This window comes from Carlito syrichta, unplaced genomic scaffold, assembly GCF_000164805.1.
Source record: "Carlito syrichta isolate Samal-C Ts95f unplaced genomic scaffold, Tarsius_syrichta-2.0.1 Scaffold303228, whole genome shotgun sequence".
Classification (NCBI taxonomy): domain Eukaryota; kingdom Metazoa; phylum Chordata; class Mammalia; order Primates; family Tarsiidae; genus Carlito; species Carlito syrichta.
This window is the reverse complement of record NW_007247324.1, coordinates 37,783-61,788: the sequence shown is the minus strand read 5'-3', so window position 1 is coordinate 61,788 and position 24,006 is coordinate 37,783. Positions and strand designations below refer to the sequence as shown.

General features: G+C 42.6%; 1 long non-coding RNA gene across 1 annotated transcript in view; it reads right to left on the bottom strand.

The window, feature by feature from the left end:
* Positions 1–1,416: 1,416 nt before the first annotated feature.
* Positions 1,417–24,006, bottom strand: part of LOC103260507 — a 36,632-nt gene continuing 14,042 nt past the window's right edge. Inside the window, exon 2 of the long non-coding RNA XR_504294.1 lies at positions 1,417–1,999. This is a non-coding gene — a long non-coding RNA (uncharacterized LOC103260507). The remainder of the gene's footprint in view (positions 2,000–24,006) is intronic.

The window sequence follows — 24,006 nt, the reverse complement described above, 5'->3', positions numbered from 1 at the left end:
GCCATGGGCTGCTGCAGTGAGTGTATGAATCTGCTCACCTTGGCAGCCATTCTCAGATCCACTGGGCCTGTGAATCGCCCAAGTGTTTATTAAAATGTACACTTCCAGCCGGGCTCGGTGGCTCAGCCTGTAATCCCACGTCTTGGGAGGCTGAGGTGAGTGAACTGCCTGAGCTCGCAGGTTCGAGACCCGCCTGGGCAACTTGGTGAGCCCTCATCTCTACAATAAATCAAAAAAATTATCCCAAACAAAACAGAACACACTGATTTCAAATGTTCTTTTAATGTCAGAACCTGCTCTTAGGCCAAGCAGCAGATACAGATTCTCAGGGGACTGCAGTCCAGCCTCCCGTTCCACCTGCCATGACGGGCACTATGGAACAAGCCACTGTCTGTCCATCTTTAGAAATACATACTTCTTTTGGGGTAAAGAGTGACACCAGAAACATTACCTCTGCTGGGGGAGGGCTCACAGGATGTGTCTGATTTATTACCCAGAGAAGTTCAGTACCAGGAAAATGGTCTGGAAGCCCGTGGACGCGTGAAGAGGGCTCTGGAGTCCCAAGCTCAAGTAGCATGGGGTGGAGGCAGGGTGGAATCAGTGAACGAGGTTCTCACATTCCAAGCACTGTGGTTGGTCTAAGATGCTTTTAACTAGGCCTGTCCCTCTTACCCCTTTGCATAAAACTTATGTGGTGAGTCCTCCCACACCCCTTACTTCCCATTACTCTGCTATGAATTCTAATCTGTCTCATCAGCTCACAGCCTAGTGAACACACAGTTGAGACAGTCCTCTGACCTCTCCAGAATCCTGGGAACACCTGGAACACATTCTTGCCTCTCTCCTGCAACCCCACAGACCTCGCCCTCCACTAGAAACAGAATGCGTCGTCAATGTGCCCACCCTCTGCTTTCACTCACTAAAGGGGTGACACATCCCCCTTCCTGCCTTTCTGGGTGTCACTTTCCTTTTGGGATTTCACGCTGAGTCTGGAGGACGTGGAAGGCCCAGACTCTGGGTTCTCCCTCATTAACTCTGAAGGCTGTGAGTCCAACCCCTTCTCCAGCAGGAGCCAGAGAGAACCCAGAAGGCAAGGGAGCAGGCAAGCAGGACGAGGCGGGCGTGGGGCTGTGTGGCATGGCCTCTGTAGGCATGTGTACCTGCGGAGCCCGCCACTGGAGGCCATGCTGGGCGAGCCACCTGCCAAGGAGAGCGTGACATCCGCACCCATCAGCTTCCTCCCCCCAACCGCTGAAACAAAATGTAGAATAAAGCATTTCTTTATAGCTCACATTTCTAGAATAAAGTTTAAAAAATTGTCCAGCAATAAAATAAAATGAGAAGTTGGTTCCATTTCAGTCTTGTTTGTGAATATTAACTTAGCTGTTGGGAAATTAGTAAGTGGAAAAAAGAAAATAAAAACAGAATTACTTTATTAATCTTAGAAATCAGTAATTTCACAGTGAGCCTTTACCCTGGCCGTGTTGTCTGTGGCACACGTCTCCTCTCTGGGAAGCCTGTGACAGGTGCCCTCCTTTCCCTGGCCCTCGGATGAGGGCGGAGCAATGCAGGTAGGTAATGTGGTTGGGATTTTAAGCTTGCACAAAGAAAATAAAGCTTCATGCTGCAGTCTGGAAAAGAAGAGGAAGCCGAATGCAAATAGCCAAAGAGCCTCTTTATATCATCTCTGTGCAGTAGCAGGAAGGTTCAGAAGGGCCTGAGCGGGGGGGTGGGGTCAAGGGAAGGCGCAGACACACACACGAGTGCCAACGGGACAGACCCTCCAGCCCGATGTGCCCACTGCCGATCCGTCAAAACCCGGAGGGTCTGCTGTCCTGCTGTCCCAGGGAACGTCGGGATTGGCTGATGGGCAACCCACTTGTCAGGGCTTTGGGGACCCCTACAGTGTGGGAGGATGCTTGGCCCTCAGTCGCACTCAGGGCCGGTGAGCAGCTCTTCTTCTGCGCGGCTGGGGTTCATCTCTTAGTGGGAGCAGGATCTGAAATGAGAAAGCCAACCACTTAGTGACAAATGACAGCGTGGGGTTTCACTTACAGCAACGTCTGGTTTATTGATCATCACTGAAGAACAAAGAAGTGGTGACCCAAATAAATGGCGTTCACCTTCACGTGCAAAGCTCTACATTTTAACCACTTTTGTTGGAAGCCTTTCTACAACACTCCTGCTTTGCTGCTGCTGCGGCTGCTTCGTGTAGTTCTTAGTTTCTTTTTCCTAGATAAACTCATTTTATCTTTTTTGCTTCTCAAATAGAAGATGCTAAGTATATCCATCTTTCCTGGAAACTCGCAGTTTAAACTGTGTGAAAAAAACGGTTCCATGTGTGCTTTTGGGTTTTCCTAAGTCCTCTCTCGATGTTGGGACATCAGATAAGACTTTGCCTCCTTCTCAAGTCCCCAGCCCCCGCAACCACCACCACTGCCCAGGTTAAGGAAAGGGACATTACCGAGACGCTGAGTCCCTGGAAACTAAGCAGTTTAAACTGCGTGAAAAAAACTGTTAGAAACTTATTGGTTTTGTACATCTTCTTTGGCAAAATGTTTGTTCAGATCATTTGCCCATCTTTAAAATTGAGTTGTCTTTTTTCTACTGAATTGTAAGAGTTCTCTCTTGTGTATTTTCTAGATACATGTTCTTTTCACATACATGATTTGTAAATATTTCTCAATTCTGAGAGTTTACTTCCTAGAAAGTACGCTTTGAAACACAAAATTTTTAAGTTTTGATAATGTCCAGTCTGTCCATTTTTTTCTTTTGTTGCTTATGCTTTTGATGTCCTATCTAAGAAGCTGTTTATTGAATTTTAGAAGTTCCTTGCTTAATATCTGGATATTAATTTCTTGGTTCTATGTATTACAGACATCATCACCTAGGATGTTATTTGTCTCTTCACTCTCTTGCTGGTGTTTTTTAAAAGAGATTATTTTATGATTTATTCATTTATAAGAAAAGTCCCACTCCCATTTAGAGATGCACTTAACAAATGATTATTCCAGAAAATGATTTTTTTAAAAATGTTAGAAGATTTCCAGATGGGTTCTTTAAAAACAAAACAAAAACTCTTTTTTAAAATAAAAAATTCAAACACATACAAAAAACAAAATAGTATCACACACTTTCATGTTCCCATCATCTAGCTTTGATAATTATCAACATTCTACCATTTGTTTCATCTCTCTCTTCATGTTTTTTTTCCCCTGGAGTACTTTCAAAGCAAACCCAAGACAATATATCACTTCACCCATAAATACTTCAGAATATTTCTCTAATGGATAAGGGCTACAGGAAAAAAAAGCCCCACAATATCTTTATGGTCTTTTGGAAATTTTTAGTTTTAACAAAGTCAAACTTATAAGTTTTTACCTTTATAGTCTGTGTTTTTGGTGTCTAATTTTAAAAACCCTTTCCTTACACCATCATCATACTGACATTACTGTCTAATTTAGTCTTCTAAAAGATTTCCACTTTTGCTTTTCATACTTAAGTCTTTAATCCGATCTGAAATTGTGAACATTGTGAAAATCTAATTTCTTTCTTCCTTTGCAATAACTACTTGTCCTAACATTATTTATTGAGAAGTTGGTCCTCCTCTACTTTAACTGCAGTATCCTTTGGTCATACATTGTTTCCTATGTAGAGGAGACCTGTTGCAGGCTTCTCTGTTTTGTGCCAACCCAACATTCTCTTAAGGACTTCCTCCTGATAATCATTCTTATTACCTGGTTAGGACAAGTTACACACAGACCCCTAGTCCCATTCCCATTCTTTAGGGTTATTCTTTTCTATTCCACATAAATTTCAGAATCAGTTTGTTAAATTTCCAAAAAAGAATAAACAACTAATACCCTGCCTCAAATCTATACATCAATTTTAGGGAGAACTGACATCTTTACCAAACTGTGACTTTTAATTCATGAACATGTAGGGATCTCCATTAATTTTTTAAGTGTTTTCTCAATAACGTTTTATATCTCTATATGTTTTAACAATAGGTCTTACATATCTTATTAGATTAACCCCTAGGTATAGCATATGTTTTAATGCTCTGTAAAGGGCATCTTTTCTATAATCAAACACTCTGCTAGCTGCCAATATATAGAAATGTAATTGATTTTGGAAAACTTGCTTATAAAACTAATGATCTATTTGAACTTTTTGGGGGGTTTCCAATCAAATGCATTATATATTGTCTTCACTGCACTCCAGCCTGGGAGACAGAGACCCCAACTCAAAAAAAAGTCAACAAGGAAAGCTTGAGTACTTCCCCAACCAGGGTTCTATCTAACATCTTTTCTTTGTCTTTAGTACTCCAAAGTTTCAGTAGGATGCATACAGGTAAGGATTTCTTATGATTCACTGCAATATGCATATCTTTCACTAGTTCTGGAAAATGTTTAGCCGTTATCTCTCCAAATATTGTTCCTTTCTCATTTTTTATTTCCAGAATTCCAATTAGATATCCATTAGGCCTTCAAAATTGGTTTTCTACCTCTTTCTCTCTTCTGTGATGCATTCCAGATAATTTAACTACATCTATGATGTATTTATCTACATTAAATCTCTCTTCAGTTAGGTCTAATCTGCAGTTAGACCCATCCATTGATTTTTAAACTTTTTTTTTTTCAATTCTAAAAAACTGTTAAGTTCCTTTTCAAATCTGCTTGGTGATACTTTCAATCTATTGGTTTTACTCCTTTAATTTCTCTAGACACAGGAGAAAATTTATTTTGCATTATATGGTAATTTTAATACCTTAGTCTAAGTAGGTCCTGTATACTTTTCCTACTCTCATGACCCCATCACTAATACTGTCTGGTGTTTTTGCTCATGGTGCCATGTTTCTTTATTTGTTTTGTAATTTTTAAACTGTGATCTCACATTCCTTAAAACTTTACCTGTGGGAATTATTTGAGGTTTGGGTTGAAGGAGGATTCCTCTGGATAAAATATTCATTTGACTCTAGTAGGTGACAGGGTCCAGCTCAGGACCTTAAACTAAATTCTCAGTCTAAAGGTTTTGAGGAAACCTAGGAAATGTGAATTCATGGCCAAGCTTAAAGGAGGGCCAGCTGTGGCTATAAATCTTCAGGGGAGAGAGCCATTCTCCATTCCACTCCACTCAACACCAAGGGTAGAGACAAGCAATGTCCTTCAGTGTCTAAGGGGCTGAGGGTAGGGTACAAGGAAAGGTTTATTTCTTGTTGACCTATGCATGGAAAATATAGCCAGTCTTCTGAGTCCCCACCTTTAACTGAAGGGTCTCCTACTACAGAGGATCCCAATCCCTGGGCCACAGACCAATATTGTGTTAGGAACTGGGCCCCACAGCAGAAGGTGAGCAGCAGGTGGACAAGTGAAACTTCATCTGCAGTTATAACCACTCCCCATTGCTTGCATTACTGCCTGAGCTCCACCTCCTGTAAGATCAGCGGCGGCATTAGATTCCCATAAGAGCACAAACCTTATTGTGAATTGCGCATGTGTGGGATCTAGGCTGGGTACTTCTTATGATAATTGAATGCCTGATGATCTGAGGTGGAGCTGAGGCCATAATACTAGCACTGGGGAGTGGTTGGAAATACAGATTTAACATTAGTGGTGAATATCCTAAGATTGCCACTGAAAAGCCTGCTTCCATTTCCAATGTTCTACCTTTGTGAAGCAGGGATTTTCGCAGTGACAGCGACCAGAATGAGATTATGAAGTAGAATGGGCACAACCAACACACTTCAGGTGTCACTGCCTTCCATCACCCCCAGATGGGATCATCCAGTTACAGGAAAACAAGCTCAGGGATCCTAAGGATTCTGCATTATGGTGAGTTGTATAATTATTTAATTATATATTACAACGTAATAATAATAGAAAGAAAGTGCCCAATAAATGTAATGTGCTTGAGTCATCCTGAAACCACCTCCCTCACCCTGACCTGTGGAAAGACTATCTTCCACAAAACCAGTCCCTGAAGCCAAAAAAGTTGGGGGCTACTGTCCTGTTAGACTCCTCACCTTACGATTTGCCTCTTGCCTCTGCCATAATTCTGGCCCAGAGCTGCTTCACACCCCACCCCTCACCCTCAGTGCCTGTGACCCAGTGATGGGGCATAAGAGCAGGGAAAGTAAACGAGGCAACAGTGTGACTGCACGTTCCCCCACTGCCTTTGTGGTCACGACCACAACCCGGCTCTTACTGGGTCGGACTTTAAAATATCAGCCATTGAGTTAACCCACTTTGCTTTGATGTCCTGGCCTGGAAATTCTGTCTTGTTTTTGAGGGGGTCAAATGTTTCCAGATAGTATTGTCTATTTATATACTTGGTGTTTACGACATAAATGAAGTTACATCTTATTATGTTAGTTCTAAAGTCAGCAAGTGACACAAACATAAAATACATTCAGAATCACCCTTTAAAAATCTTGCAACACCTGTAGAAAACATTATGTCGGTTTGGCAATGATCAGGGAGTCCAACAAACCCCGTTTTCTTCCAGTCTGCTGTTCTTCTGTTGGCACATGACTAGGGTAACTGGCTTGTGTTTAGGACCACAGAGAATGCAAACGTTTTCAGACATGGCCCCACACTGCCAAGGTGAACGACACTGTGAGGATCCCCTTGGGAAGGGAGACTAACACTTCCTGCTCCCCCAAGAGTGAGCTCCCTGGGAGGCAAGGTGGATGGATGCCCCTAAACCACCTACATCATTGTTTCTTTTGCGCTTTGGGGGGCAGGGCGAGGGTCTTTGTCTTGCATACATTGCTTGTTTTCCCTGCTGTAGTCTTTTAACAAGTGCAGAGACCATGTGTTACCAATTATCACATGACCCAGAGCACCCAGCACTTGGCCATATAAATATTTACATGGGAGCTGCTTGGTAAATAGTTGATCAACGATCAATAACAGGGCTGCCCCATGGGTAGCAAGAGTCTTCCAACTAACAACGCAAACTATGCTTCTGCAAACAACAACAGGCCAGATGCCATGTGTGGCCATCCCCACTTCTAGGCCAGGGCTCCCACCGCCCACCACTGTCTGAAGGTCAGGGATGCGACTTTCAGTGAGATCCTCTGACTCACAGCTCTCCCACTTCAGAAAAGGGAGAACTCATGGTGATTTTCCTGCCGGTGAAGGCGGCCCAGACCTCGAGCTACAGGAACATACAAGTGAAGTTATGTTTCTCCCTCCAAAGTCTGAAGTGACTAAGAGAAAATAAAAAAATTATTTTCTAAATTACCTAAATGCAAAGACTTCTGCCTCTTGGATTTGTCCCTAAGATCTTTCCAAATGACTGGGGTGGCTTGGTAGTATCTTCTGGCAACCTCTGGATTGATAAGAAAGGAAGTGGATACATCCATTTATTTATATCCTGTGACATTAGTAGAAGGACAGCTGGGGAGTGCGGGCCAACCTGCTGCCCCCCACCTTCCTGAGCCCAGCTCCAGTACAGAGACATGAACAACACAGGCACAAGAGCGTCAAATCCATTTCATGAAACTCCGTCTGTGTGACACGAAGGCCGGACACAGCTGTAGGGGTCTGCTTGGAATGCAGGCAGCCCAAGTAACTCTGTAAGTAGTCACATGGGACACTGACTGCTGCCCACAGCAGCACCAAGCCCTTGTGCCCACAGAGAAAGCTCTTTTAATTTCCAAGGAACAATGTAGGCACCTGGTTCAGTTCAGATGTCAAAACCAGCATGAGCTCAAGTGTCCATCTATGGGGGAAGATTTACTTTCTATTTGCAAATGAGTGTTGAATGCTTTTAATAAAATGGTATTTTAAGGAATTCTTTTGTAAGACACAAAAGCAATTTATACAATAAGCCTAATTCTTCTAAAAAAAATGCACATAACTCATGTCTGAAAACATATTTAACTCTTACCAATCTACAAAAAGCCATGTTCCTTTATTCTGGTCCATTTTCTTATTACAATAAACCAGTGAGATGGGCATGGTAAAATGACACCATGGAACAGCGGGAGAAAAGTCTCTGAATGACTTTCAAATGTTATTCAGTGAAAAGTGTTTCTTTTTGTGACTGTATGCAAGTGTTCACTTTTTACATGGTGAATATCCTAAGAGAAGACCAAGTAACATATTTGACAGAACAGTTTTTGGTATAAGGATACTTAATAGTTACACTTTCATGAAAATTTAAAAACGGCAAGGCTATTAAAATCAAAGTTCTTAGGATCTAGTTCCATGATCTATCTACCATACTTGTTTGAAGTATAATCTACTTAAGTATATCTGATTTTTTTATACAGCTATATAAAACCTAGATTTATAAAAGTAATGACTAAATCATTAAGAGAAAAGTGACTTATTTTATAAAAAGTTAATTTAATTTCTTAAAAAGCTTTAATTTCCCTCTAGAGAGCTCTGGCAATGAAAAGAGAGAGAGAGTAAAACAACGTGAGAGGCCTTCGTCTCATTTCTGCTCTTCATGAACCTTCTAACCTTTGGGATCTAATCATGATGACTATTGTTTTTGCTCACTGTTGAAAATCTTTGATGGGACTTAATAATGGGTTTTTATATAGCTTTGAGTTCAAAAGAACAGCCTCATGTAGGGAGAGGTTTCGGGGTCTTACTCTGCCCCCCAGGCTAGAGCACAGTGGCACGATCGCAGCCCAGCACGGCTTCTAACTCTTGGGCTCAAGAAATTCTCCCATCCCTATCTCCTAAGCAGCTAGGACTACAGGCGCACATAACCAAGCCCAGTTAGTTAAAATTTTTTTTGTAGAGACGAGGTCTGCTATGTTGCCTAGGCTGGTCTCGAACTCCTAGCCTCAAGCAATCTTCCTGCCCCGACCTTCCAAAGTGCTGGGATTACAGGCAGGAGCTACTGTGTCTGGCCTAAACTTTTTCTTTTAACTGCAATGTATACTAAAAATACATCCTACATTGCCATTGAACACACACATAAATCCCTTTATGACTTAAATACAAGCCCCACAATCCTTACTTTTATTACAGATGGATCCTGGTAGTTTTCTTTCTATTCATTCTGCTCTGTTGGGGTATGGAGCAGATGACGGCTGGGACCAGTGGTATGCTAGAAAATGTTTAACTGGTCCTCTGTGGTACAGCAAAGGAAAGCCCCAACTTTGTGTTGTTGGCTGATTTCCACCACAATAGAGTTAAATAACCAACACGTTACTGAAGGCAGAGCTGTGAAGGGCCATGTCCCGCAGGCTCTCACAAGCATGGCTGTGACCCAAGTTCACTGGATGACATACTACTGGGTCATGACCCCAGCTGAACAACCAGTGCTCTAGGTCACAGACAACCACAATCTTCACTGGTCCACAGGAAGCAGAGAGGGACCAGTATATACTGCTTCTGGGAGATTCTGGATGAGACCCATGTGCCAGAGACAACAGGCTTCTGGGCCTTGAGGGGAATAGCTCACGCCTGCTCTGCCTGAACCACTCTCCTTCAACCTCCCCAGACTGACCACTTGGGGACACTGACAAGCAGCAGCAGTAACCTCAGGAAGAGCATCCTCTCCGTGCTTCGGTTTCTCCCTCTAACATGGGAATAGCAACTTGTGTCTTCCACTGGATCATTGAGAGGGTCAAAGGAGATAATCCACATGAAAGCATCTGAAAATTACAAAGGGCTCTACCGGGTATTATTCACAGGAAAGTGATTCCATTTTACAAAACGTTAGTCATAATTAAAAACGCCATCTGTTTCTCCATCTGAGCTCATCAATCATTCACCCTGGGTCTCTGAGATTCCGAAATATCCAGATGTGTCTCGAGGCTGCCTCCTTGGGCTCCCCACTGGCTCCCGGTCCTCCATCCTTTAAACTCTGCTACTCTTCATCTTTCCCTGGGAGAACTCATTCTTGCTCAGCTTTAACAGGTGTCTCTACAGGGACAATCGCTAAATTCCACGTCTGGCTCTGACTCCTCCCTGGCTTCCGAGAAAAACTTTCTGAGTTTAACGTTCAGCCATCATTCAAACTTGACTTTGAAAATACCAGCCATACTGTCTGTCCCACTCATACATAATGCTAATTTTCTAAATGACATAAACATTATCTCAGTTACCAAGGACAAATTTAAAACGACTGCATGCCCAGTACAATGGCTACTATTAAAAAAAACATAAAATAACAAGTGTTGGTTTGCATGTGGAGAAATATAAAGGCTTGTGCTCTGGTGGTGGGGTATAAAACAGTGCAACCACTAGGAAAAACAGTATGAAAGTCCCTCAAAAAATTAAAAATAGAATTACCATACAATCCAGCAATTCCACTCCTGTGTATGTACCCCCAGGGAATCAAAAGCAGGGACTTGAACAGATATTTGTATATCCACATACCTAACAGCATTCTTCACAATAGCCAAAAGTAGAAGCAACTCAAGTGTCCATTGGTAGATGAATGCATTAATAAAATGTGGTATTTACATACATTGGAATATGATTCAATTTTCAAAAAGTGGGAATTCTGACGTATGTTACAACAGACAAACCACAAGCACTTTATGCTAAGTGACATAAGCCAGTCACAAAGGACTAAAACTACTTAATTCCACTTATATGAGGTCCCTTGAGTAGTCAAGTTCACGTGGACAGAAAGTGGAAAGGTGAGTGCCGGGGCTAGGGCAGGGGGAATAGAGCATTTGGGTTTAATGGGTGTTAAGTTGCAGTTTTGCAAGATGAAAAAAGTTCTGGGGATGGCTGGTGGTGATAGCTGCACAACAGTATGAATGTACTTGATGCCACTGAACTGTATACTTGAAAATGGTTAGGCCGGGCTTGGTGGCTTAGCCTGTAATCCCAGCACTTTGGGAGGCCAAGGCAAGGGGACTGCCTGAGCCCGCGGGTACGAGACCTGCCTGGGCAACTTGGTGAGACTTCATCTCTACAATAAAAAATCAAAAAATTAGCCAGGCATGGTAATGGGTGCCTGTAGTTCTGGCTACTTGGAAGGCTGAGGCGGAAGGATCGCTGGAGCCCAGCAGGGTGAGGCTGCGGTGGCCGTGAGCATGCCACTGCACTCCAGTCTCGGCGACAGAGTGAGACACCAACTCAAAAAAAAAAAGAAAAGAAAAAGAAAATGGTTAAAACAGTACATTTTGTGTTCTGTATGGTTTACCACAATTTTTAGAACGGCATTCCTTAACTGCAGACATTGAGCTGTCACTTATTCTGCTCCAGGCATTATACGATGTGCTATGGCACACACTGTTATATTTAAGACCACATTTGTGTAGATGCAAGCAGCTCACGGTGGAAAGCAGGGGAAATGCACTGTTTTGGTCTGCCTGGTGACCCTGTGCATCTGCTCATGGTCTCAGCCCCTTCCACTTCCTTTGGAAAATCGCCCCCAACTTCCTCTATTCCACCCAAGGTATTATGGCCAGACCACAAATGTTAACTCTATAGCCCCTTGACCACAAAGGCTAGCAAGTGGCCCATCCCTGGCCAAAGTCTGAATCCCCTTGTCTACAACAATAGCTTCATGAGGTGGTCTTGTAATCCAAGTCATGCCAATCCCAGTGCTTCCCTGAATTTATGTACATGTGTGTATACACACACACACACACACACACACACACACACACACACACACACACACGTAGAAAAACAGAAGCTCTCTCTTCATCCTGTGGTCATTAAGCTTGGAAGAATAAGACTGAAGCTGCTCAGAACACATCCCTCCATCTGACCTTGCCCTGATGGTAAATGCAAAGGGAGGAGAAAGATGGAGAGAAACAGCATGAAGCAGAGAGAGAATCGGGGAACAAGACAGATCTGAGCAGACTCAGTTCCCAAGATTGCCAGTGTTCTCTCTAGTGATGGGAGTCAGCAGCCTGCCCCTTTTCTTAGGTATTTCAGTTGGGTTCAGTTCCTTGCAACCAAATGTATTCTGGATACCACCAATAGAGACCCATATGTCAGAACCATTAGAATGAAGATGAAAGTTGGAAGTTCTAAAAATGAATTAAAAAATAAAATAAGCCCAAAGAAAGAGGATAAAAACCTCAAAGGCAGAACTGACCCGAGGCACTTCCTATGAAACCAGCCACTCTCAGCTTTGCTGGCGTCAACTCATAGTAAGGCATTTGTTGGAAAATTAATCTTGGAGTTATTTTCTAAAGAAAACCAGAGGAAGGAACATGTAAGTGGAAAAAACACATTTCTCACATGATTGTTGGGATGATTAAATGAAAACAAATCTATGTAAAAACGACAGCACCTGGGATAGAGCAGGTGCTCAATACATAGCTGCTGTTACTATTGTGATTTTTCAAACTATAAATAACAAAAAGGAGAGAGACCAGAAGACTCAAATTACCATTTAGGAGAACAGCACGAGTTTCAGTGCTACATACAGTGACTTCAAATTCATTTCTTCAAGGGTTTTAACAAGCTGTTTCTATCTGTGTTGTTTAAAAGTAATCCAGGAATGGAATTTTTAAAGAAACAAACAGTACAAAAGAGTATCTAGTTACAAGTGCCCTTCTACCCTTGCCTCTCAGTTCTCATTTCAGAGGGCGGCTCCTGTCCACCCTCCTGTCCGGCCCACGTGGGTGTGTTTCTGTCCTTCTCAGCCTATGCACACACAGATACCTATTCCTCCTCCCCCTTTATACAAAAGGAGCATAATCTGCATACTTTACAGCGCACTGGGGTTTTTCTTGCGTCTTTTACATAACAATATATCTCAGAAGTGGTTCCATATCAACATCAACATTTACCTTCAGGTGAGTCACAGAACATCCAGATCCCCACATGCCCTTCTGGTGTGGGTCTCATGGGGTCCTCTACCGCCCACTCTCCAGCTCCACAGCCTTTGCATGGGAGACTGAAACAGACCCTAGAGTCAGTCTGTCATCTTGTTATCATGCAACCTGGAGATAACAGGAAACAGCCTCTTCCTCTCTGAAAGCAATGGCCCCCCAGGAGAGAGTTCCAATGAAGCAGGAGATAAATTACTGGAGCTTACGATTTAGAGATATTATTACAAGTGACACTCCTTTGAGTCCTCTGAAAGGCAAAGGGAGAATTTCCCCTCGTATGAGCATCATGTAAGAAACTAAAAAGAGGCTGCTGGGGAAAAGAAGTTTGACCTTGGTTGGGAATAATGGTAGCTTTGCCACACAGATTGATAGACAAGCAGGAGACGATCAAGTTGACAATGCTACTAATTTTAGCGGCTGAAGCTGCTGGAGATTCTGTGTACTGACTGAGGAGTCAGATGTCAGCTCACTGTCATCATAAGGCCATGTCCCTGGCTTCTCTGAACTAAAGCTTGGGATCCACGCTCACCAATACTTCCTTGGTGTTCTTCCTATAAGTTCTGAAAGGCTCCCGACTATGTCTGCTATTTTATGTTTGTCCTCCAAACGGCCCCCAAATTCTTCATTACTCTCTGCTGGCTTTCCCATGCATGTCCTCACTCTGGGCTTCACAGTGCATCTCGTGTCCTTCCCTAACCTGTCCCTGCTGACCCCTTTGGTCCATTAACAAGAGAATGAGTAAAGCTGCCGCTCAACCTTTGATGACCCACGCTCCATCAGCCAAGAAGATTTTCCTCAGTTTTGCTTTCTGTAGATTGTTTTATAAAAGGTATAAATTTCTTTTCACAAATCTCATCTTTATGCATACAATTACATTATAGCTTGTGCTTTCTAAATGTATGATACATCTCCTCCTCCCCCTCTTTCGAAATGCAACCCAGGAAGCACTGAATTAAGGATGAACTGTACCATTTCTCTTCAATCTACTCCATAAAATATTCTTCTTCATCCTCCCAAAAACCCTGTCCTAAATGTCAATCTTTTATCTTACAGACCTTAGTCACACAGAATGACAGTTTGGCCTACCATATCATCAAGCCAGTCAAGGGGCTTGTGTATCTCATGAGGTTGAGTCTACTTATCATGTTAAAGTGGCCAGTTTTGGCAGCAGTGGGAAACTGCCGGGCGGGGCATGCTTCATCAGTAAGGTACCTGATCTCAGACCAGGTGAAGTAGGGAACAAAGTGAGGTCCAAACTTTACCTGTACAATGATCATTCGTATACCTAACCCTGAATTGTACCCCACATCTTTAACATAATTTAAAAATAAAATGAGAACTATTCTAATTAAAAAGAAAAATTGACAATTTGCTTATTTCTTTATGTTTTACTTTTAGTGTATTTAAAAACAACCCAAAGCTAGTGTGGCAGACACCTTCAGATGATGCCTGACAACTCCTGTCTCCTGGCATTCATGCTCTTATATAATCTTCTTCCCTTGGGTGTGGACTAGACTTAATGACTCACTCCTAGTAAAACAAATGCAGCACACATTATGGGACTTTACTTCCAAGATTCAGTCATAAAAAGAGTGTGCCTTCCGCCTTGGGGGCTTTGTTACTCCCTCAGGGGCTGCTAGCTTTGGAGGCCAGCCTCAATGTCAGGAGGTAGCTGTGCTCGTTTGCTAGGGCTGCCATAACAAAATGCCACATACTTACATAACATACATTCATTTTCTCACAGTTCTGACTGCTGGAGGTCCAAGATCAAGGTGTTAGCAGGTTTGGTTTCTTCTGAGGTCCCTGTCCTTGGCTTGCAGATGGCTGCTTTCATGCTGTACTCTCACGTGGTCTTTTCTGTGTGTGTATATGCCTGGTGTCACTTTGTGTCCAAATTTTCTCTCCTTGTAAGAAGTCAGACTGGATTAGGACCCAGCCTAATGGTCTCATTTTAACTTGATCAACTCTTTAAAGGCACTGCCTCCAAATACAGTCACATTGTGAGGTACTGAACGTTAGAGCTTTAACATATAGAGTTTGCGAGATACAATTTAGTCCATGCCAGCAACCATTAGAGAAACCCAAGTGGAAAGAGACCCAAGTAGAAAGAGGCTTGCCAAACACCAGGTGGGTGAGCTTTGAAGCAGATCCCCCCTTCATCCTCCAGATGAGACCAGTGCTCCCAGATGACAGCCTGACTGTGACCTCATGAGACCTTGAGCCAGGGTACCCAGCTAAGCCAGGAAGTTTGACCCAGGGGAATTGTACGATCATCTTTATTACTTTAAGCCATACGTTTTGAGGTAAAATTTGTTATGCAGCAGTAGATAACTAATATAAATAACAATTTCACCAAGGAAAAAACTGTATAAAGTGGATGCTTGGCAAAGAATATTGGGGCCACTTGAACTTTTCTGTTAATTGGGATTAAGGCCGGCCCTTGATACATATTAGTCAGTATCCTTAACTGCCAAAAGTAACTAAGTCTTTGCTAACTGAAGACTGATACAGTTCTAGGTGCCACCTGATAGAAAAAAAAAATCACCAATATTTTTACATGTAATATCTCACCTTGCTTTCACAGCAACCCCATGAAGAAATAACAACTATTTTAATTCAGGTACATAGCACAGTGCCTGACACATAACAGGCATTAAAAGATACTTCTAAATGGATGTACTTCCAGTTTACAGTTACAAAATGGTGTCTAGAGAGGTTCACTAACTTGTTTAGGATTGCACAGTTACTAAGTGACAGGTGTGGGAACAGAATCCAAGTCCAGATTTTTTCTACTGTACCATTCCACCTTATATATTGTTTTTTGCATCTTTCTTCCTTGAAGTTCTGGGCAAAAACATTTTTTAAAAATCATAAAATGTTCTGTTAACATTTTACATTTTTTCCTTATGGGGGCTGTGTTGGGATGAATCAGGCAATCAATGACATTCTGAAAATGGTCGATTCACTTGAGTACATACACCATCATTTGCTAGTGAGGCAATTCTAAAAGATCTGTATTTAGGCCAGGCACAGTGTCTCACGCCTATAATTCCTGCACTTTGGGAGGCCGAGGCAGGAGGACTGCTTGGGCCCAGTTCGAGACCAGCTTAGGCAACAGCGAAACGTCATCTCGAAAAACTTAAAATTAAAAAATTAGCTGGGTGTGGTGGCATGCACCTGTAGTCCCAGTCTCAGTACTCCTAGGTACTGAGGAGGCTGAAGTGGAAGGACTGCCTGAGCCCAGGAGATCAAGGCTGTGGTGAGCTATGATCTGTGTCACTGCACTCTAGCCTGGGTGAGTAAGATCCTGACTTAAAAAAAAAATTGTATTTAAATCTTTTAACATCAATGAATTTAGCCTGTTTTTTCCCCCCAACGAAGTTCCAGACGAATGAAGTGGCACAGCTTCTGAATATTGGGAAAATGTTGACTACAATGATGTATGGAGTTTCTGTTTCCTGTAGAAGTCCAAGGTATGGGAAGCAGTGATTAAAATATCCGTAATTTACAGGATGTGAATATTGCACAATTGATCTTAACACTGTCCAGAGACATACTGTTACATCTTATAGCAGTAGAAATGTACTTTGTCTTCCACATCTGTGTATTGAATGCCTTCTGTGTACCCAGCCCTGGTGATCTGGAAGTGAGTGACATAATTCCCAATTTGTTGAAGAGTTTATCATCCAGTGGTAGAGGACAACAGGTAAAATAAAATATCTCAGCAAACTCGGTTAGAGTGGAAGGTCAAGGGTACTTGGGAAGGATGGAACTTCCAAGTGCTGAGATGGCAAGCGAGTGTAAGAATGCCCGGGGTATACAGGTATGGGCAGGAGAGTGGCCAGCAATAGGGTAGGGGAGAGGGCAGCCCACTCTGACAACCAGCTAAAGAGTCTGCACTTTAAAGAGAGCTTCTGAAGACTTTTAGTGAGGAGGCATCATAATCAAAATGGTTTTTAAAAGGGTACTTTAAGAGCAGTATGGAGGATAAAGAATGGGACACACTCAGGTGATGGGATCAGTATGAATACTGGCGGTAATTCAAACAAAAAGTGCTCTCTGTTTGGATTAAGGCAGTGGATAAGAATGAGATGGACTTAACATCTGGGAGGTATTTAGAGGGAAAAGCATGATAACAGATAACAGTATGAGACCAGCCTGGGTAGCACAGCATGATCCCATATCTACAAGAAATTTTTAAAAATCACCTGGCTGTGAGGACACATGTCTCTAGTCCCAGTTACTTGGGAGGCTGAGGCGGAAGGATGGCTTGAGCACAGGAGTTCGAGGTTGCAGTAAGCTATGATGCACCACTGCGCTCCAGCCTGGGCAACAGAGTGATACTCTGTCTCTAAAAAAATGCAAAGTCAGTAAATAATGAATAACGAATGAATTTGTGAACTGAGGGCAGGAGTTTGAATGAACTCTCGGGTTTCTGGCTCTACCCGTGATGAAGGGGAACGGGCAGGGGCCAGAGGTGGAGGTGTGTCAGGATGTTGAGGTCAGCTCTGGATGTGCTACCTGGAGCCAAAGAGAAGTGTGGCTGGAGGACAGCTGCTGTGTCCATGTGTTATGTGTCTGGTGCCCCTGGAATCGTACAGGGTGCAACCATCCCGTGCAGCTGCAGATGACAGCTCTGGCTGGAGGCACGGGATGGGACTGCCCATGTAGAGTTCAGCTGAAACCAGGGGAGCAGACCAAGGACGGATCCTAGGGAACGACATGAAAATGAAAAAGCAAAGGACGAGGACTTACAAGAGAGATTAGGATGGAGCACCAGAGAGGTGATACGGATGATATTTCTCTAAGTCAAGTGATCAAATAAACTGCCCATGTTGAATTCTCAGAAGATGTATCATTCACCATACATAGAATTGTCTGGCTAAGGTTTACCTTAGAACTTAATTTAGCCTCAATATTTATACCAGGTGAAACTGTTTCTTTCTCATATCAAAGTACATTCTTTACCTAATTGAATTTTCATGTTTTCCTCTCATGTATCTCCTATTTGACCCCTGATTCAGCTGTTCCTGGGATTCCTTGTTCTCTGCATCATCTCAGTAGATATTTAATCACTACTATATACAGGTTGAGTATCCCTTATTTCAAATGCTTGAGACCAGAAGTGTTTTGGATTTTGGAATATATTGTACTTACTGGCTGAGCACCCTAATTGGAAAATCTGAACTCCAAGATGCTCCAATGAGCATTTCCTTCGAGTGTCATGCTGGTCAGAAGTTTGGGATTTTGGAGCACTTGTCATTTCAGATTTTTGGATTAGGGACACTCAACGTGTTGAAGATAAAAGGAAGTGTCAGAGCACTAACCTGCCAGCACTGTCCAGTGGCATGGTGACTGCACAGCATCAGGAAACATTTGTCAGCCTAAGAATTTGTAATCATCTTTAGATTTACTCTAAAATTTAAAATTCTATTTTTCCTTGTATATGCTTATTCTCTGAATAGGCATGCACCTAATATTGAGCTAAGCATAATTAGCTATTCATAGAATAATTAATAGAACACACGAGAACACTAAATGTCTGAAGGAAACTTCTTCACAATTCTAGTTACAGTCTGTGTTGGTCTGTATAACTGCTTTAGTGTTTAAGTTCAGTCTTTAAAACCAGAAGTCACCTTGCCACATATGAAATTATTTTTCTTTTTCCCAAGAATGAGATTTGAAAGTTAAAAAGTTACTTTAAACTGAGTTTGGTAACCATGGCATGTGACAGATTATAAAGATTTGTAGCATTTTGGACTCCAGTGTTGTCCTTTCTCAAAGTGTCAAGATATAGCATTATTCAATGTTACAGGAAAAATGGTTCCCGACCCGTTAAACTAAAGAAATGCTGGGTTAAAAATAAGTTTCTTTATGGAAAAACTCCGACAGAGTCTTTAATATGCTCATTTGTACAACTCTCTAGGAAGTGGCACAGGGTACACGGCATTTCTTAAGCTTATTTGACTATGAAGACTTGTCGTCGTGAACACATTTTGGGAAATACTGCCCTAATTTTACAGATGAGGACCCTGAGAGCAAACAAGTTTGGTGGCTTGCCCAAGTTCATACAAATAGTAGCCAAGCTGAGATAAGAACCAGTTCTGATTTTAAATTGGGTCCTCCTTTCATTATGGCAAGCTGCTGGTATGCTACTTTTCATTCTAAACACTTCATGGAAAGCAGCACACAAAATTGATGCCATTGTTCCAGAGAAAACCTGACTTCTAAGACTCAGAGATTCCCTGCTTCTGTGGCAATGACAAGATGATCTCTCTGAGAGTCTGTCAGCTGCTCTGTGGCCATGAAGTAAACTGTAGGGGTGGAGAGGTTGGGCAGGAGGAGGAGCTCCCTGGGATGCTTTAGGATGCTTAAAAGAAAAATGGATTTATGCCGAGGCTAATTCCTGGAACAGATGTGAAACCAAATACTTCATATCAAAATCCTGCCCCCACCCTTTCTGAAAGAGAAACGAAATAGCAGGATTAACCTGCTCTTCATCAGACCATGCTTTGTTTCTTTCAAAAAATCCCATGACCAGGGCAGATTCCATTTCCTGCTACTCCCCTTCCTACAGTAGCTAAGGGGAGAGATCAGGGCAGGAGAAAAAGCTTTCCTTACACCCTGCAGTCACCAGGCCGGCAGGACAGCACTGGTAGGTTGATGCCCTAATGCTCCATTTCACCCCAATACATAGCTGGCTTTCTGTCCACGTACCACTAGGAAGTAGTCATTTGTAAATGAGCATTTCAGAATACTGATACATACATCAATCTGGGGAGAGGAAGGAAGGAGAATTAGTTTCATTCTAGTGCTCTCTGAAAAGAGTATATATAGACTGAAAAGGGAGTGATTCATACTGTGTATGTGTGTTGTTTTTTTTTTTTTTAAAGATATTTTGGTTTTTTTTGTGGGGGGATTGTTACTCACTGTAGCTTTGTCCTCCTGGGCTCAGGTGATCCTTCCACTTCAGCCTCCTGAGTAGCTGGGGCTACAGGTACGTGCCACCATGCCCAGCTAATTTTTTACTTTTTTGTAGAGATGGGGTCGTTTTATGTTACCTAGGCTGGTCTTGAACTCCTGGGCTCAAGCAATCCTCCCACCATGGCCTCTCAAAATATTGGGATTACAGGTGTGAGTCACAGTACCTCGCCTAAGACATGCACTTTTAAATAAAACTATAACATTTTGACCAGGAAATGACAGAGCAAAGCAGAAATAGAGTGAGATATATATATATTCATGCATCACAAAGCTAGCTGTATCATGATTTAATAGCTCAAGTGTCAGAGCATAAACTCTTCTGTACAAGCCAAAAAGGATGGGCGTTTTCTCACTATCTTTGCTTGGCAATGACAAGCTGCTCTCCCTAACGACCCTGGCAGCTAGGCCTGCATATCAGAGGGAGCCGGTGCAGTTACCTCCTTTGTGGGCCAAGTTTGGCTGGAAAGGGTTAGCCCAGAGACAATCTTGGGTGCGCCATGGAAATGAACACCAAGAGCATTCCCGGCGGGCCAGGGGCCGGGTCACTTGAGGTATCTCTGAGAATCACCTTTCAAAGCCCAAACCACTTGTTCGACCGGGCAACAGGACAGTGTCAGGGAGGGGCGCGTAGGAGTGGGAGAACGAAAGGGATTAACAGCGGGAGAGGAGCGACTGGTGGCACAGCTAGCCCCATTCTCAGCTGCTCTTCTGAGGTGAAGCTTAAGGTTCTGAAACTGTAGTCAAGGTCCTCCCCGCTTTGTGGTGACTAAAACAACAGAAATGCCGGGAGCCTGACACCTTTCCAAAGGGAAAAAGCAAGCGAGGTCAGGCCTGGGGACAGCTGCAACCCCGGCACACCACCTTCCTTGGGAGAGGAAAGTGCCGGGGCACAGCGGGGCCGGGTCTCCTTCTGCCCGCCCAAGACCTTGCAGCACACCTCACACAAGTCACCTATTGTGGGATGAACAAACAGAACACACTCCACAGGTAGTTACTCTAGTCTGCTTAAGATGTACATACAATTTGCTTTCTGGCTGCTTAAGATGCACATACAATTTGCTTTCATTGAAAGCTTTTTGCTTTTTACTTTCAAAATATTAACACTAGGGTTTATTGAGATGTATTTTACATAGTAATAACATTCACCCACTTAAAGGACATCGTTTAGTGGATTTTACTGTATTCACAGAATCATGTAAGCATCACCTCAAACTAATTTTAGAGCATTTTCATGAACATAAAGAAACACAATCCCTTCCCCCTACTCCAGTCCTGAGTAAGCACTTATCTACCTTACATCTTTATGGATTTACCTATTCTGGACAAGTCACATAAGTATCACACAATGTGTAGCCTTTTGTGACCAGCTTTGCTCACTTAGCATAACGCTTTCAAGATTCATCCATGGGGTAACATTCGTCTGTACTTCATTTTTTTATGACCGAGTAATATTCCATTGTATATGTGTACTGCATTTTATCTTGTCATTGCCTGCTATACACTTAGGTTGTTGCCACATCTTGGCTATAATGAGTAATGCTGCCATGAACACTAGTATACAGACATTTATGTGAACATCTGTTTTCATTTCTCTTGAATATATACTTAGGAGTGGAACTGCGGGGTCATGCGGCAACTGTGTTTAACTGTGTGAGGAACTGCCAAACACTTTATCTGTCTTTCGGTTGTAGTCATCCTAGTGGGTATGAAGTGGCATCTCACTGTGGGTTTTGATTGGCATTTCCCTAATGATTAATAATGCAACTTTTCACATGTTTCTGGCCATTTGTATGTCTTCCTTGGAGAAATATCTATTCAAATCTTTTGCCCATTTAAAAAACTGGGTTGTCTTTTTAATGTGCTGTAAGAGTTTGGTACATATTCTGGATACAAGGTCCTTGTCATATACCATATGATTTGAAAATGTTTTCTCTCATTCTGTGAGCTTTTACCTCTCTTGCTGGTGTCCTTTGAATCACACAACCTTGAAATTTTGAGAAAATCCAACCTGTTCAATTTTGTTGTTGCTAATACTTTTTGGTATCAAGTCTAAGAAACTATGACCTAACTCAAGGACATGAAGATTTAATCCTTTGCATTTTTCTAGGAATTTGATAGCTTTAGCCCTTTCATTTAGGTCTTTTATCAGTTGGGTTCAACTTCATTCATTTTCATGCAGACAACCAGTTGTCCAGGTGCCAGTTCTTGAAGAGACCATTCTTTCTCTACAGGTGTCCTTCCCAGTTCTGCAATAGACTTGGTACCCTTGTTTAAAACCAACTGACCATAGATGTATGGGTTTATTTCTGGACGCTTAATTCTATCCCACACCACACTGTGTTGACTACTATAGCTTTGAATTCACTATTAGTTTTAAATCATTTTTACAATTCTCTGACTCAACACTGCTGAATGAATTTCTGTTTTGGATTTTCCATGCGAGCGGGCACTAGTGCTATCCTTCTTGAAGAATCTCAGCAAAAGCACATGGAAACCCATGGAAGTTTTTCTTTAAATGAAACAGGGATCATTAGTAACCTCTCTCTGTATTCATTCATTCACTCTTAACTATTTTATTCATTTTGTAGAGGGATTTCTTTTTCGTTTGTTTTTTCCAATCATTAGGAGTGTGGTTGAGGACCACTGAATCCACCACTACTTTGATGACACAGGTAAGAGTCCAGATTCACATTTCCAGGGACCACGAATTTCCTCTAAATGCCACAGTCAAGTCAGCCTTTGTGTACATTTCTTTCTACTGAACACAGCAATGCCCATTGATATCTCTGGAGTGTAACTGCATCTTAGGTTGCTATTTCTTCAAGTAAAGCAGCTATTTGGAATTAAATGCTCCCCTTCTTTTTTGTCTTATGAACGAAACTGCATCTTCATACTTCATTGCACATTCAGGCAAAGCAAGTGCAGTCAGCACAGGTGCCCTTCCCAATCCTGCAACACAATGTACATTGCAGCATATAGCAACCTGGTTCTTCACGGAAGTTGGTTTTTAACAGGCTTAGCCAATCATCTACTATCTGATCTGGGGTAGAGCACCATCATCAAATGGCCAGTCTAGAATATGGATTCTCTGTTTTTAAAGCAGCTGTACTGTGAGGAAAATCTTTTTTTTTTGAGTTGAAGTCTCTGTTGCCCAGACTGCAGTGCAGTGGCACGCTCCTGGCCACCGCAGCCTCGACCTGCTGGGCTCCAGCCATCCTTCCGCTCAGCCTTTCAAGTAGCTGGAACTATAGGTGCACACTACCATGCCTGGCTAATTTTTTGATTTATTGTAGAGATGAGGTCTCGCCAAGCTGCCCAGGTGGTTCTCGAACCCGCGGGCTCAGGCAATCCACTCACCTCGGCCTGCCAAAGCACGGGATTACAGGCTGAGCCACCGAGCCCGGGCGCAAAATCTTAACATTCATGAACAGAACTTAGTATTGTAATGAAATTAAACTTATAACAATATTAATCTGCATAATTTAAGAGTGTACATAACTATTAACATTATTCTGCTGATGGATAATCAAGTAGTAAATAATTGATATGAATGAATGTGGTATCATAAACTTATACTGTATACTTTAATTAATAAACACATCTATAGGGTCCTTTTTTGTCCTCGACGGCTTGTTGTTTCCATCTTCCTCACTTACAGTGACCTTTCAAACTCTTCCAGGAAGATGGGAACTCTCATGTGTTCCTTCAACCTCCAGGTAACCGGGACCCCCAAGACCACGTGTCAGGAGCCAGGACTGGGGTAAACTCAGGAATGGCATTTCTATCTGCAGAGTCAAGGAACTGGTGGCAGAGGGGCACAGAAAGGTGAAGAACTCCCTCCTGCAGGGTGGAGGCTCCATCAGCAACCATCCTCCCTTTTCCTCAATTAGAAGACCTGCATCTGCCCGGCCAAAAGATCACTCTCTAAACTCCTCTGTCACTAGGGAGAAGTGGACATGGGAGCCAGTGCTGGTCAGTGATATATCAGCGAGAAGGGCTGGGCTTCCAAGAAAGCGTTTGTGCAAGGGGACAGCTCGAGCTGGCATCTGTCTTTTGCCCTTCCCTCTCTTCTTGCCTGGAGCATGCACACAATGCCAAGAGGAACTGAAACCATCTTGTGGGCAACAAAGAGTCGATGCTTTAGGGTTGGTGGAGCAGAGAGGTGCCATGGTAATGTCTCTGAACAGCAAGACTAGCCCTGGGTTCTCATCTCCAGACTTTTTGACATGTAAGAAAAAGAAACCCCT